The 15,527-nt window shown below is 45.1% G+C and overlaps 1 long non-coding RNA gene across 2 annotated transcripts; it reads right to left on the minus strand.

The window, feature by feature from the left end:
* Positions 1 to 2,529: 2,529 nt before the first annotated feature.
* Positions 2,530 to 15,292, minus strand: LOC121821221 (uncharacterized). 2 transcript variants are annotated; one of them, XR_013043199.1, is made up of 4 exons: positions 15,041 to 15,292; positions 6,281 to 6,347; positions 4,235 to 4,571; positions 2,530 to 3,537 (listed from the first exon to the last, which is right to left on the minus strand). It is a non-coding gene; the product is annotated as an uncharacterized LOC121821221 (long non-coding RNA). The 2 variants fall into 2 exon arrangements; XR_006061915.2 differs by lacking the exons at positions 4,235 to 4,571; positions 15,041 to 15,292 and adding an exon at positions 6,854 to 9,224 and having other exon boundaries at positions 6,179 to 6,347.
* Between the last annotated feature and the right edge of the window lie 235 nt (positions 15,293 to 15,527).

Below are 15,527 nucleotides of genomic sequence, written 5' to 3' on the forward strand. Positions count from 1 at the left end.
CCTTTCCTAGGATCTTCCTCACGCCAAGACCTTGGTTTCTTCGTGTCTATCTCATCCACTTGTTCCGACACAGGGACAATATCTAAATGAGAGGTCAGTTTTAAGATGAAAGGTCAAGACAGGAATTCTACAAGATCTTCTAAAGCTCACGCCATGCTTACTTACTTTAGCAAGAGAAAGCACAGGGTCTAGAATCAGTCAGGTGACAAACCTCTGGACCTATCTGTGAGCCATTCCCTAAGTTAGGTTGACTGAGATGAGAAAACTCCCCCTAAATGTGTGTGGCTCAGTTTCCCAGGCTAGGGTCTTCGACTGCACATGAAGGAGACGTGGGCTGAGCATCAACATTCAGCTTCCCCCGTTTCTTAAAGGTAGATATGATGAGAGCCACTGCCTCGGGTTCCTGTCACCTCGCCTTTGAACCATGAACCGAACAGTAACCTCTCCTCTCTTAATTTTCTTTTTTGGCAGGTATTCCACCCCAGCAACCAGAAAAGTAACTAATATCAGTTGGATGAATGTTCTTGATCCATCTTGGGAGGAAATGGAAGCAAAATAATAATAGATGATTAGCTCATAAACGATAGCCTTGGAATTGATTTCAGGATTCTCATATGAGTACCCTAATTTGGTACACCAGGCTGCTTTGCAAATTACCTTTCTCTGGCATGATGAACATCAGCCTCTAGCCTAAACACACACACACACACACACACACACACACACACACACACACACACACACACACTTGAAAGCAATAGAATAAATCTAAACAAAATGCAGGAAGAAGCTTCTGTAATTGTGGATAAATGATGATGAGTGTTACAAAGGACAGAGAACATAGGGTTCAAGGAGGTGGGTTCTTGGTTTGGGGATGTAGCCCAATGTAGCCAAGGCAACCAGCGGGTGGAGATGGAGAACGGGCCAAGCAGAGAGGATGGCGGTACATTCCTGGCAGAGCTTCTGCAGCATCCTACAGGCACTGAGAGGAACAGAGTCTTCTAGAGTAGAGGTAGGAACCAAAATCCCAGAATAGTTAGACAGCTTATCCAAGGTCTTGGGTCCCAGCTAGCTTCAGTCTTCTTACTATATTTATGCTCTATCACCAGAGATAGCTTCAGAATGCAGGACCTCAGGTCTCTCCAGATGCACTTGAGTCAGAAACTGGTTTGAACAAGATCCTCAGTGCCTTAAATTTGGGAAGTGCTGCTCTGAAGCATGCACACCTTCTGGGATGGGAAGCTCTTGCTTGCTGTCAATCACCTGCATAAATGATCTGCCATGTCTAAGAGACACAAGGGGGCTGGGCAGATGGCTCTGTCGGTAAAGTGCTTGCCACACAAGCATAAGGACCTGAACTTACATCCCCGGGACCCGTGTCAAAATCTGGGAACTTGCAGTCTTCACATTGTGAAGGGTAAGATAGGAGGACTGCTGAGGGTGGCTGGCCAGCCAGTTTTGCTGACTCAGTGAGTTCTGGATTCAGCAAGAGACCCGGCCTCAAAAAGTAAGGTGGTGTGGGCTAAGGAAATGGCTTGGTGGATAATGTGCTTGCTTTGTTCAGATACTCAGAACCAATATAAAAGCCTGCATGTAACCCTAGCATTGGAAAGGCAGAGATGGGGATTCTCTGGGGCAAGCTGGCTAACTAGACTAGCTAAACTGGCCAGACCTAGGTTCAGTGAAAAGCCCTGCTGAAATATAAGGTGAAAGGCAATGAAGATACCTGTGCAGATGGCAGTTTCTCCGGTCCTGCCTTGCCCAGCAGTATGGATGAATTTCTCCCACTTGCGGTCCCACAGCTTCTTATAAAATAATTACTCAGAGGTTATATTAATTACAAACTGTATGGCCTATAGCTTTAGCTTCTTGCTAACTAGCTCTTTCATCTTAAATTAACTCATTCCTATTCATCTATATGCTGTCACGTGACAGTGGTGTTACCTGTCCGCTGGCATCTTGTTGCTCCTTTGGCAGTAGGTTGGTGTCTCTCCTGACTCCACCCTTCTTCATCTCTGTCTTCAGTTTGAATGTACCGCCTAACCTTATTCTGCCTTGCCATTGGCCAAACAGCTTTATTTATCAACCAATGAGAGCAACACATATTCACAGCGTACAGAAAGACATCCCACAGCATACCTGATGTCAGCCTCTGTCCACTACCCACATGTGCACCCTCACATACGTATATGTCCACATCATGCACACCACACACACACATATACACAAAGTGAAATCATAATGTAGAGTACAATTGAAAAAGACACATGATGCCAACCTCTGAGCTTCACATGCACATGTATGTGCACATGTACCCAAACATGCACATACACATAAATATGTGCATAAACATTCACCATGCATACACGAAAAAGGCACATAGGTGCTCCAAGTGGGTCTCATTAGGAGGTGACCATGGAAACACCTTCTGTTGTTTGATAATATTCCTGGGGAGATGAGAACAAACGTCTGCTCACACCGATAGGGAACTAATGATAGACTAAAGTAAGGGTACCGCCAGAATCCAAATTGGTGAGCCAATGAGTTTTACTTGCATTACTTACAGGATATGGGTGAGGGGTTACTTACAGGAACAGAAGTGACTCAAAAACAGCTCTTCACCAAAGCCCACCCCAGCATGGGTGACAGCTGACAAAGCTGGGAACCTGGAGCTCACTGCACAGCCCCAGGACAGCTAAATAGGCTAAAGGGTGTCTTTTCCAGGCATCTCAGTTGGTTTGAGCCTCTTACAGGCAGCTCAACAGGCCTCTGCCTCTTTCAGAAGGTTGATCTGGTCTGAGAGCATCTCTTAGCTTTCTTCACTGCTTATATTTGCTTGGAGATGTGGAAACCTAATGAATCTAGTCAGATTCAGGGACTTCCTGAAGCTTTTGAGTTGCTTACTTCCCAAGAACAAGATTTCCTGCAGGATGGAGGAGTACTTTACCTCCCTTTAGGACATCCTGTGTCTAGAGAAGATTCCCTCCAAAATGGAAGGTTTTATCTAAGAGGAAACCGCTACACGACACCTTCCACTACAGGCCCCATCGCTCCCAAAGAAATAATTATCAGCTCCCATGCAGGTGGAGCAAAGTCCCACACGGCCTCACTTGTGGTACAATGCATGTGATTAATCACTGTTTCCAGAGACACCTCATCCATCATCACCTCAAAGCGCCCGGGAGAAAGGGGTCAGGGTCGAGGAGCACTGGGCACCAGGAAGGACCGAGACTCTGGGTCAGCGATAAGATGCATGCGGAGAAGCACACTGGAGAGGCGGGAGCTCAAGAGCATTAAGCATTCACCCTGGCCACTCTGATTGGTAATTAAGTGACTCTTCTTCCGGCCGACAGTCGTGCAAGCTCCCTAGGCATCTGTTAGTCCTTCGAAAACCACTCCTGACAAAGTGAGGTTTGCCCTTGGTGCGCAGATAATGAGAGCGTGCTTGACAGGTGTGGCACGATTGGAAAATTTCTCCATGAAGCTCATTCTGGTAGCCACTCCGCGGTAAACAGACTCATTAGAACTTGCGGGTCCCTGGAGGCAAAGCATGTTTGACATTATTAATTGGCTTTTCTGTATAAGGAGTCAAATAGATGAAAAGGTTTATCAAGCTGAAATAATTAATTTTGCCTGAATTCGCTGACAGTTCATTTCTCCTCTAAAAGACCATTTTAAGGTTCCCCCTTCTCCCTCTTCTTCTCTGTCTCTGTCTCTGTCTCTCTCTTTTTTTTTGAATTTCAAAGTTCAAAAGACATAATAGTGGCAAAAGTGAAGCTTTTTAGTAAATTATAATTAAAGGGAATTTAATTAACTTAGACCTGGGGAAGGGGGAAAAAAGGATTTGCTATCTGTGTCTATACAGCAGCCTAGATGGTTGAACAGAACATGACTTAATAATGCATTAATTTTAATCTAATCAAAGTATAATAAAAGAGGTAATTATATGTTTAAAAATTACCAGACTCCAATAGTGAGTTAAAAAAAAAGAAACCCTTGCTATTTTCTCAGCTTCTCTTAGCAAAGTTATAATTGTTGTTCTCAGAGTGCTTATTTCAAGGAGGGGAGGGGCCCTGGGCAGGAGGTTAATTGAATAAATCATTGTGAGGACTCTTGTTGAAACCAGGACGAACTACAAAGTTTGCATTTCCTGACTGTAAAAGATCCCGCTTCCCCTTTCTCTCTGTCTTTCAGTGTCTCTAAAAATAGCCACCGATTCCCAATGTTTCTTTACCCTTGTTCCTGAATGTTCCCACGCCTACTCTTTGTCACACAGAGCACAAGCCTGGTCCGTGCAAGACTACAGATTGTTCTCAACTCCCAAATTTCACCACTTTCATCTCCAACAGGGCACTTCGTGATTCCTTGTGAGACCTTCTGGGCAGACATGGTGAGTATCTCTCCTCTTTGAGACTGGGGAATTATTGAAAGGAGCACCAAAGTGCCATGAAAAGCATTTCCTAATAGGGCTATTTCATTGGATAAAGACTGGAGCCTGCAGAGATGGCTTGGTGGGCACAAGCACTTGGCATCACGTGTGAGGAGCTAGGCTCAAGTCCCCAGGACCCCTGCTGCAAGACAGGAGGTAGAGACAGGAAAATGTCAGAAAATTTGATGGTTACGAAAAATACAGAGATTCTGTCTCAAATGAGGTGGAAGATAAGGACTGGCATCTGCGGTTATTCTTCAACCTCTGCACTCACACCTTGGCAAACACACTCCCACATGCACTCCCCGAATGTGTGGACATATGTGTACACACACACACACACACACACACACACACACACACACACACACACACACTGAGCTTTCTTTTGCCTTTAGTATCATACCAAGGGCATTGATATTCTGTGGCAATGAGAAATCTTGTTATATAGACCAATCTATTAGTAAGAGGTCTTCAAGGAGGTTCCTTGAAGGTTCCAATGCCTCCCAAATCTCTTTGGCCATTGATGCTGGGCAGTACAGTGGGTGTCTCAGTTAGGGTTTCTTTTGTTAGGATGACATCATGACCAAAAGCAACTTGGGGAAGAGAGAATTCATCTCATCTTAAAACACGAAGGTCACACTCCATCACTGAGGGAAATCATGGCAGGAATTCAAGACAGGAATCTGGAGGCAGGAGCAGAAGCAGAAGTCATGGAGGACTGCTGCTTACTGGCTTGTTCCCCATGGCTTGCTAAGCCTGCTTTCTTATACACCCTAGGACCACCTGCCTGGAGTGGCACTGTCCACAATGGGCTAGACCCTCTCCCATCAATCATTAATCAAGAAACTTCCCTATAGACTTGCCTACAGGAAGTCTGATGGAGGCATTTTCTCAATTGAGGATCCTCTTCCCAGATGACTCTAGCTTGTGTCAAGTTAAAAACAACAACAACAACAAAAAACAAAACAAAACAACAACACAAAAACAGGACATAGGGGCTGGGCAGAGGAACTGGTTGGGGAAGGTAGTTCTTCAGTATCTAGTACTAAGTCCTGGTTTAGTTTTGGGGGGTCATCACCTCCTTCCTACACAGGCTCAGATCAAGCAGCTTTGAAGGCCTCCTTGGTTGTAATGGGCCTGCTCAAGCCCTAATGACAGTGACTCTTTTCAGCTTCTCATAGTTAGACAGATAGACAGACAGGCAGACAGGCAGACAGACATATAGATAGATGATAGTGATAGATGATAGGTAGATAGATAGATGATGGATGGATGGATAGATAGATAGATAGATAGATAGATAGATAGATAGATAGATAGATAATCTCTGGATGTATGTGTACATGTGTACACATGCACACGTGTGTATTTCTGTTCCAAAAATGTTCAGTGGCTACATCCAAAGAAACAATCAGAGAGAATGGTTAAGGAGTCTGCCTTGGTTTTCCCAATACATTAGTTCTGGCAGGCTCTCCTGTGGCCCAGGCTTTGTCACTGTGGATAACCTTGAATTTCTGGCCCTCCCGCCTTCATCGCCTAGATGTTGGGATTATAGTCCTGTACTACCACACCCTGTTTGTGCAGTACTGGAGATAAAACTCAGAAATGTGTGCAATGGTAAGCAAGCTCTCAACAGATGGGGCTGCATCCTCAGCCTCTTCTCCATCCTGAATAGGAAGCCAAAGCTTGATTCCTGAGATTCAGCATCATTGCTAGTTCAAGAAAACTCAACCTGCAATAACTCACGCTCTCGTTGCATTCCTTTTGAAAGATTCAAGGTCACTTCCACCCTTCACCAAAACATCCTTTGGCTCATCTTTTCGAATGAAGGAGAGGCAGGGCATGTACCTTGACAGCCTTCATACACGGTGTGGTGATTAAAGCTGATTGTCTATTTGATTGTATTTAGAATCATCTAGAAGACAAAAACAAAAACAAAAAAAAAAAACAAAAAAACAAAAAACAAAAACAAAAACAAAAAAAACCTCAGTGCATGTCTGTGAGAAACTTTCTAGATTGGGCTAATTAGGTAGAATGACCCTTTTTTTTTTTTGGTTTTTCGAGACAGGGTTTCTCTGTGTAGCTTTGTGCCTTTCCTGGAACTCGCTTTGGAGATCAGGCTGGCTTCGAACTCACAGAGATCCGCCTGCCTCTGCCTCCCGAGTGCTGGGATTAAAGGCGTGCACCACCACCGTCCGGCAAATGACCCTCTTAAATGTGAGCAAAACTGCTCTGTATGGTCTAGAGAATGGTCTGTAATAGCCATGCTTTCAGGTTTTAACAAGTGAGTTTATTAAGCATATATAAGCAAAAGTTAAAAACAAAACAAAAACAACAACAAAAAAAAAAAAAAAAAAACAACCAGGGGCTAGCAGATAGAGAGAAACAAGCTAGATAGCAGAACATCATCAAAGTACTTACAAAATCCTGCATAGGTGATGCCGAAGCCGGATCGGGGGAGCAAACAAAAGTTCTCATTAAATCAAGGGCTTACAAACATCCAACAGAAATCAGCCAGGGAAACCTGGTTCAGAAAGTCAGCCGAGGAGAGAGTCTCAGGCAGACACAGGACATAGCATTCCCTCCAGCGAGGCTTTGAAGTAAAAGGACAAATGGCAGCAGACAGAGAATGTCATCAAATCATGGTGAGATGGTAATCTTCCAGCTGAAAACAGCTGGGGAAGTTGAGGCAGTGAGCAGGAGTTCCGGTTAAAGCTTTCTTTCTGTGTCTGAGCTCCCTGAACTTTGGTTTCTCTCTCAGGCATTTTTATATCCGGGCACAAACACTACTGACTTCTGTTGGAAATGGTTGACCTTCTAGCTGGTCTCAAAGACACGGTGTTTTCAATAATCTCACCTGTTTGTTATTTTCTTTTCTTCTTGTTACAGAGTTAGGGAGCCCTCCTACCCCAGGACGGGGAATTTTAGGGGAGACAGAAAGGGTTTCCTTGTTCCCAGAGTCACTTCCAACAAGCTTAAGCAGCAATCACCAGTTCCCCATTGAATAAAAAGGAGAGGATGAGCCGAGCCCAGAATTCAGCTCTCTGCTTCCTGACTGTGGACGAAATGTGAGCAGCTGCCTCCCGCCTCGGCCGCCATGCCTTGCCGCCATGATGGACTGCACGCTTGAACAGTAAACCGAATAAATTCTTCCCCCTTCAAGTTGCTGTTGTCAGGTTTTTGTTTTGTTTTGTTTTGTTTTTTGTCCCAGCAACAACAAAAGTCACGGGTACACACACGGCACCACGATCCTGAAATAAACTGGCGAAATGAACTCCGTGTGGAAGATGAGAACCAGAACCGGTGAGAAAGTCACCCAAGGTCACCCGCGGAGGCTTTGGAGCTGGGCCACCACACCTCCAAACCCATGTCATTTGCACCAGAAAAGAGAAATTCAAAAAAGTAACAGATATCAAATTCCCAAACCATAAATACTTGTAACATTTACCAGAGAGTTAACATTTGGGGTAAGAAATGTCAGAACCCAAAAAGCAAATAACTCCTTCCTTGCACAGAGGAATGCTTGAAAAGATGTATTTAAAAAAAAATTCCGGGGAAACTTGAGACCTTCAGTTGAACACAGCCCCAACTTATTGTTCCTTTCCGGGGCTGCCTCCTTATATTAGTTCCTTGATTAACTCTATATTAATGTCCAGGGGCCATCCTTAATTCATGAAGGGCACACCCTGACTGGGGCAGAGTGGAGAGGAGGTTCTTTCTCTGTGCTGAGAGACTCGGGCCTGGAGCTGTCATCACTCAATAGCATTTTTTTCTTCTGAAGTCAATACATTGCTCCCTCTCAAACATGCTTAAAGAAAACACACATTGATTTATTCGCAGTTCTGAGCTACTTATCACACGCTAATGACCGCTGTGTGGAAAAACACTGGCTGAAAAAAAAACCCACTGTGCTGGGCATAGTCACTCTGCCCAGGGAACAACTAAGTCCCCCTCTCCGCACCCCACCACCTCTGTAATTCACCAAGACTTAGCCACTTAGAAGGGGATGTGTGCCAGTGTGGTCATTTCCAAAGACTCCAGAGAAAGCTCACATCTACCCCCCACACCCCCTTTCATTCATTAACCCCCCAGGGGCCAAGACTAATTAGATCAGCTTGCTCATTTTGAGCTGATAATTGATTTAAATAGGTTGCTCATTTGAAATAGAAGAAAAGCCTGCTAAACATTTGGTGGTTGGGTCTTTTTTTCTTCTTCTTTCCCTGCAACTTTCAATTGCTTGTGCAATGTAGCATAAAATGTCGAGGTCTCCCTTTTCTTTTCTCTCTCTTTCTTTTTAAAGGGGCCATAAAATTAATTACAATAAGGAGGCAACCGGCAGGGGCAGGGGTTAACTGATGGCTCTAATGAGCAGCCCCAGCTTCGGGAAAGCTGGGCCAATGCTCACGCTGTTTGCTAGCTGTAAGGGCCTCTGGCTTCAAGGAACTCCGCAGCAGCCTTCCTACAGATTCCGTCTGCATGGCAACCAAAGTAGCTTCCCCGAGCTTCCAACAAAGGGCTCCTGCCTATCCAATGGTGGGGACATTCCGGAATTGTCCTCTTACCATTAAGTAAAAAAAAGCATTCTTAAGAAGCCATTTCATGATACCCCCACCCCACGCCCCTCCCCTCATTTTTTATACTTTTGGGGGAGACTGGAACATGAAGGAAGCAGTTTGACCCTACTCTGAGTTCTGAAGACCTCTCTTTTCTCAAAGGGTCTTTCATGACTGGTCCTGCACCAGATGGGTTGATTTCAACTGTGGATCCCAAAGTTTAGACTGGCTCTTTTTTTTTTTTTGAAAGTAAATGGTCCCATGAGTTTATGCAGCTCTGCTGACTGTATCCGTTTGGGCACAATGAAAAGATCTTTTGTCTGCAGCATGGAGGGCAAGGGATGGCATCTGTGACTTGCTCTGCACAATGTTCTTGCAGGGGTTTCCTGTTCCCATAGGTGGGAGCTGAGGACAGTTGCCAAATCATTAACGGTAAGCACAGTTATTGGAGATTGAAAAAGCGCCCTCCCCATGCGCATGCTGTATTTCGGTCTACCAGGTGTATCATCCCACAAAACAAAATTTGCCAGGGAAGCAGGTGGGAGATGGAGTGTGAGGAACAAATCTGGGTCTTCAGTTGCATGTGGTCCTCCTTGATGCATGTAAGTCACTCACCCTCTTTAAGCTTGATCTCCTTACCTGCCGAAGGAAGACAGGGAGCTCTGTTTGGAGGTGTGTGGTAAGGGTTAGATCAGGCCGCAGCCCAGCACGGTAGGAAGGAAGATGCAGTTCTGCACACCCCTCTCTTCTCTCCTTTGGAAGTCATAGGCTCTTGCACATAGCAAAGTAGCTTTAATGCACACTCAGGAAATATGTAATACAGGGGCCAAGGAGATGGCCCAGTTTGTAAGTGCTTGTACAAGCCTGAGAACCTGAGTTCGAATCCCTAGTCCCCAAGTAAAATGCTGGGCACATGCCTATGATCCCACTGCTGGGCAAGCAGAGATAGGGGGATCTCTGGACCTTGCTTGGCAGCTAGCCTTGCCAAATATGTGGGGTTCAGGCCAGTGAAACACTGACTGAAAAAAGCAGGGTGAATAGTGTTCCTGTAACACATGAGTCTCTCTCTCTCTCTCTCTCTCTCTCTCTCTCTCTCTCTCTCTCTCTCTCTCTCTCTCTCCCTCCCTCCCTCCCCTTCTCTATTACACACACACACACACACACATACACACACACATACACACACACACACACACACACACACACCAAATAAATAAAATTCAATGAAAATGCTTTTTAAGCAGGGGGAGAGGGATCATTCTTTTTTGAGGATGTGGCCACTGGTAGTTTTCCCACACTCCAGTGGACGGCCCCCACCCACACACATATGGGCAGCACTAATTGGACTTAGCTATCAAAAAAAAAAAAAGAGGGAAGATATGAAATTGGAAGGAGTGTGTCAGGGGAGCTGGACGGGGAAATGTAGGGTGGATATGATCATATGTTGTTACAGATCTGTGTAAAATTCTCAAGAATAAAGAAAAATTATTTTAAAATTAAAAAATGTTTTGAATGCATTTGAACTGAACATGTATAGACTTTCTCAATGCTCCCTAAACAACACAGTGTAGCAAGTGCTCAGTGGCATTCACGCTGCATTAGGTGGTATAATTGACCTAGGAATGACTAGAAGAGTGTGTGCATGTTTTGTATGGTAACGATTCTCCCTTTCACACAAGGTCTTGAGCATCCACAGATTTGGACAGGATCTCACAAATCATAAAGGGAGAAGACAGCCTGTGACACAAAAGTACGTTTTCCAAAGGGCCAAATCGCCTTTCATCCTGGGGTTTTGTATTTAAATTTTTAAAGAATTTCATGTGTTGTATTTACATCATTTCCATCCCTCTCTTCTTTTATAAGGATTTTGTTTTTGTTTTTGTGTGTATGTAGTGTGTGTGTGTGTGTGTGTGTGTGTGTGTGTGTGTGTGTGTGTGTGTACATGTGCATGCAGGTGCCCAGGGAACTCAGAAGAGGGCATTGGATCCCCTGGAAGTGGAATTACAGGAGGTTATAAGCTGCCTGGCACAGGGGCTGGGAAACGAACTCAGGTTCTCTGCAAGAGAGTCGCTTTTGAGTGCTGAGCCATCTCTCCAGCCCTTCCTTCTGATAAGGTCATCTGTTCACAACCAGGCAATCAGGAAGACGGTCACCTGTGTTCTCCACTCAGGACCAGCTCCGAGGGCATAGAACACTTGCAGTCACACAGACCCCAGGCACAGACAGACTGACCGCGGCTGTCTAAACGGCTTACTCTATTAAACAGAGGGGCCAGCGGTTTCCTGTTGCACTGGGCCTTACAAATTTGTCTCGCCCACTCTGATTTTCCCACCCTTCCCCCACACACTGCCGCTGTAAGGCTGTTCTTAAGATACTGAGGAGCCACTTAGGCAAGGTCATGTCCATATTGGTGGCACAATGCATTCGTATTTTCAAATCACATTCTTCTGCTCTTCAATAAATTCCCACCACACTGAAGCCCTCTCAGGTCCTGTGGGCCCCAGCCTACTCCCCATGAAAAACTGTGAAAGAGTGCATGCTAGTGGGCGAAGGTCAGAATCGCAGCTCAGACTTGGCATCCCAGGCAGAATGTGGGCCTTTCAGGTGGATGAAAGAGCCCCACCCAGGAGTAGACAACAGGCCCTGTTAATTCAGCATTCGTGGGGCACATCATTCTCACCATTAATGACATATGAGTTTAGTCCCAGGTAATCTTTTTCAAACCAACCAGTTGTGAAATATATTGAGAAAACACTGCCAATTTCCAATCCTAAGGACTGAACACTGAAGGTAAATAATAATGAATATTTATGGGACACCTGATTGCCTAAATGAGTTCCCTAAGGTATGAATAATTGAATGTGCATATGCTAATTAATTGGGAAAAGCCGGTAGGTAACTCCTTTTTATTTGCATTAGCCTCATTTTGTTTCATTTCTTACAAGTATTACAGTTCTCAGTTATTTCCTATGCTTCAGTGAGGTTGAGTGTCATTGAGAGAATTCTTAATAGACATCGTGATTCTTAATTTCAGTGAATGCATAAGTGATAGTGGAGTATGCAGTGATCATTCTTAGAGTATAGTTCCTCAGCTTTGCCAGGCATTAAAAGCTGAGATTCATTGGTATTTCCTGTCACCAGTCTATGTGGGTGTGTGAGAGTAGGTGGGTAGACTGTGTGTGTGTGGTGTGTGAGTGTATATGTGCGTGTATAGTGTTCATGCATGTACACATGTGTAGAAGGCATAGGTCAGTGGTGATGTCTTCCTCTATTATTCTTCCCCTTATGTTCTGGGGCTAGGTCTGTCTCTGAAATTGGAGTTTATTGACTGACTATTCTAGCTGACCAGCAAGCTCCAGTTGTCCTCTAGTCTCTGTCCTCTATCCCATGTGAAGGTTACAGGCATGAGCCACAATGCCTGGCCACTTAGGTAGGGGCTGGGGATCCAGACTAGGGTCCGGATGCGTGCTTGTGGGGTAAGCACCTAACGACAGAGCCATCCCCGCAGCCTCACACATCTTTCACACCTATCTCCCGGGTTGAACTCTCAGCCACCTTATGAGAAAGACATCATCAGACTGCAGCTCTTTTATAGCATGGGAGCTGGTCTCCTAGGTTCAGAAAGCCAGCCCTGGCTAGGTGGCTGTGAGCACTATGCATAGATTCACTGAAAAGTTGTCTTTCCCAGGGCTGGAGAAATGACTCAGTGGTGAAGAGGGCTTGCGACTCTTGCAGAGGACCTGAGTGCCGTCCCCAGAAGCCATGTCAAAAATGGGCAGCATGGCAGCATGGCTTCATATCCCGGCGCTGGGGGAGCACAGGCAGGCAGACCCCTGGACTCCATGCCCAGCCAGTCTCCCTTCCTCTGGAGTATTCCAGGCTAATGAGAGACCCTGTCTCAATGTTTTTAATTGAGCACCTGAGGAACAACACCCACTAATATAAAGAAGTCCATCACTGTGAAAACACTAAAAATAGGGTTTCATTTCTCCCCAAATACAGCGCTTCTTGTTTTTTGTTTGATTCTGCAGTTTTATCAGGGCTCAGAAGAGAGTTAATACCTGGAGTTGGTTGATCTCAGCTGACATATGGGTAGTAGGTATGCAACTGTTCTTAGCTGAGGTTCAACTAGGGTACATAAGGTATCTCTAAAACCTGTCCCTCTGGCTAGCCGATCACCGCTCGGTGGCTAATCCACGATTCTCCACAGGGCAGCAGAATGGGAGGTTGAGAGCAGAAACTGTAATATGTTCTTTCATCTTGACTCTGAGGCCAATTGCATTGTTGCAGCCATTGTCATGGCATGGCTTTTGTTGCTGTGATAAACACCATGACAGAAAGTAATTTGGGAGGTAAGGGCTCATTACATCTTATAGGTTAGAGTCCATCATCCAGGGAAGCCATTGCAGGAACCTGGAGGCAGGAACGGAAGCAGAAGGTGCAGAGAAAAGCTGCTTACTGACTTGCTTCCTTGGCCTGGCTTTGCTCGCTTTCTTATACCACACAAGACCACCGCCCTGGGGAGGCACCACCACAGTGGGCAAAGCCCTCCCGCATGATCATCAATCAAGAAAGTGACCCAAATACATGCCTACAGGCCAGTATGATGGAGGCAATTCCTCACAGTTTATATTATTTCCAAGTGTGGTGGTTTGAATAAGAATGACCCCACAGGCTCATCTTTAAATGCTTAGGGGGTGACTATTTGAAATAGTAGGAGGTGTGGTCTTGTTGAGGGAAGTATGTCACTGGGAGTGAGCTTTGAGGTTCCAAAGTTCAAGCCAAGCCCAGTGGCTCTCTCTTCCCGCTGCCTGGGGATCCTGATGTAGAACTCTCAGCTGCCTCTCCAGCACCATGCCTGCCTGTGTGCTGCCATGCTTCCCGCCATGATGATAGTCAACTAAACTTCTGAAACTGTAAGCCAGCCCCAATTAAACCATTTATTTTCTGAGAGTTGCTATGGTCATGGCGTCTCTTCATAGCAACAGAACACTGACTAAGACACCAAGTAAATCTAGTTTGTGTTCTATCTGCCCAAGTTAGTTATAAACAAATCTTCATCAAAGGGGAGGGAGACACACTGCTGGAGAACAATGTATGGAGAAGACAGATATTTCTTATTGGCTATCTGTGAAAAGCATCTATCATACTCTCTGCTTGGGCAACACAATCTAAAGGTGTAGCATGAACTTCGTTCCTGATCTGAATCTCACACTCACTGTGGATGAGCGATGAGAGTCTTTGGTTCTAAAGAACAAATTAAGTTTGAGAGACAAACTCAGCCTTACCAGGTTCTCATCTCCGTTAGCTGAAAGGATTCTTGTAGCAGGTGATTTCTAGGTTGATTTATGACCTTGTATCCTAGAAATAATCGCTGGAAGACCAATTTGTTTATTACATGCAAATCACCTAGGTGAGGCTATCAAAGACAAGGTTGGGCTGATATCAAGTGTAATTTGAGGCAAACCAAGAAAGATTAAGGTGCCTTGTGATGGATTGAGGCAGGGAGTTGAAAGTCAGCAATGAGACAGACCGGTGTGTTCAGCAGGAAATTTTGAACTGAGAGTTATTAAATACAAATACAGAATTAATTAAGAAGTTGACCATGAACAGAACAATCTAACATCAGATGGATAAATGGGCAAAGTCCTCTAGAAGACTGAGACACCTGTGATACTGTTTGCCTGTTGGAGATGGCGGCAATGTAAGGTCATGGAAATGAGCACAGTCTGCCTGAAACTGAGGACCACTCATGATGTGAACGTGTTGATGGCTTTGCTGAGACTGATTCAAGAATGTGTGTGTGTGTGCATGTGTGTGCATATGTGCATGCATATGTGTGAACATGTGTGTGTGTGTGTGTTGTTTTGTTTTGCTTTTTTAGTATTTTTTCTGTCCAGAAGTGATGGTGAGCTGCTTAACTTTGGTATAGGAACCCAAACTCTAGTCCTTGGCAAAAACAGCAAGTGCTCTTAACAGCCAAAACATTTGTCCAGCCCCACCACCCATTTGGGGAGACAGGGTATTGTGAATCCCAGGCTGGCCTCAAACTCACCGTGTAGCCCAGAACAACACTGAACTTCCAATCCTCCTGCCTCTGCCTCCTAAGTGCTAGGATTGCAGACAAGCCACAAGCATCAGTGGACCTGGGTTCCCGCAGCACCAGGGAGGAAGCATGAGGTTTTACTATGCCAGGCAAGCACTCTACTGAAGAGCCCCTGGCCCAGCTGATATTTGAGTTCTGTTGAGACAGACATGTAGGACATCATAGTAATAAAGGACATGATTCAGCCTGCAGGTCCCTGAAATGAAGGGTATGGGCTACTATCTAGAAGAGGATTTCAAGACTCCTTATTAATAAAGGTACATTTGTATCTAATTACACCCTGGCTAAATATCAGAGCTGAGCTCTAGGCCATTTGCTCTCCAGTCTAAACAAGAACTGTGCTGTATCCCTAGCTTTAAGGAATCATCAAGGATGCTTGTCCTTACTACTGTATCCTTTACATGGCCTCTCTCCTCAGGCCCGTTCTCATGTCTCA

The sequence above is a fragment of the Peromyscus maniculatus genome, chromosome 11, assembly GCF_049852395.1.
Source record: "Peromyscus maniculatus bairdii isolate BWxNUB_F1_BW_parent chromosome 11, HU_Pman_BW_mat_3.1, whole genome shotgun sequence".
NCBI lineage: Eukaryota > Metazoa > Chordata > Mammalia > Rodentia > Cricetidae > Peromyscus > Peromyscus maniculatus.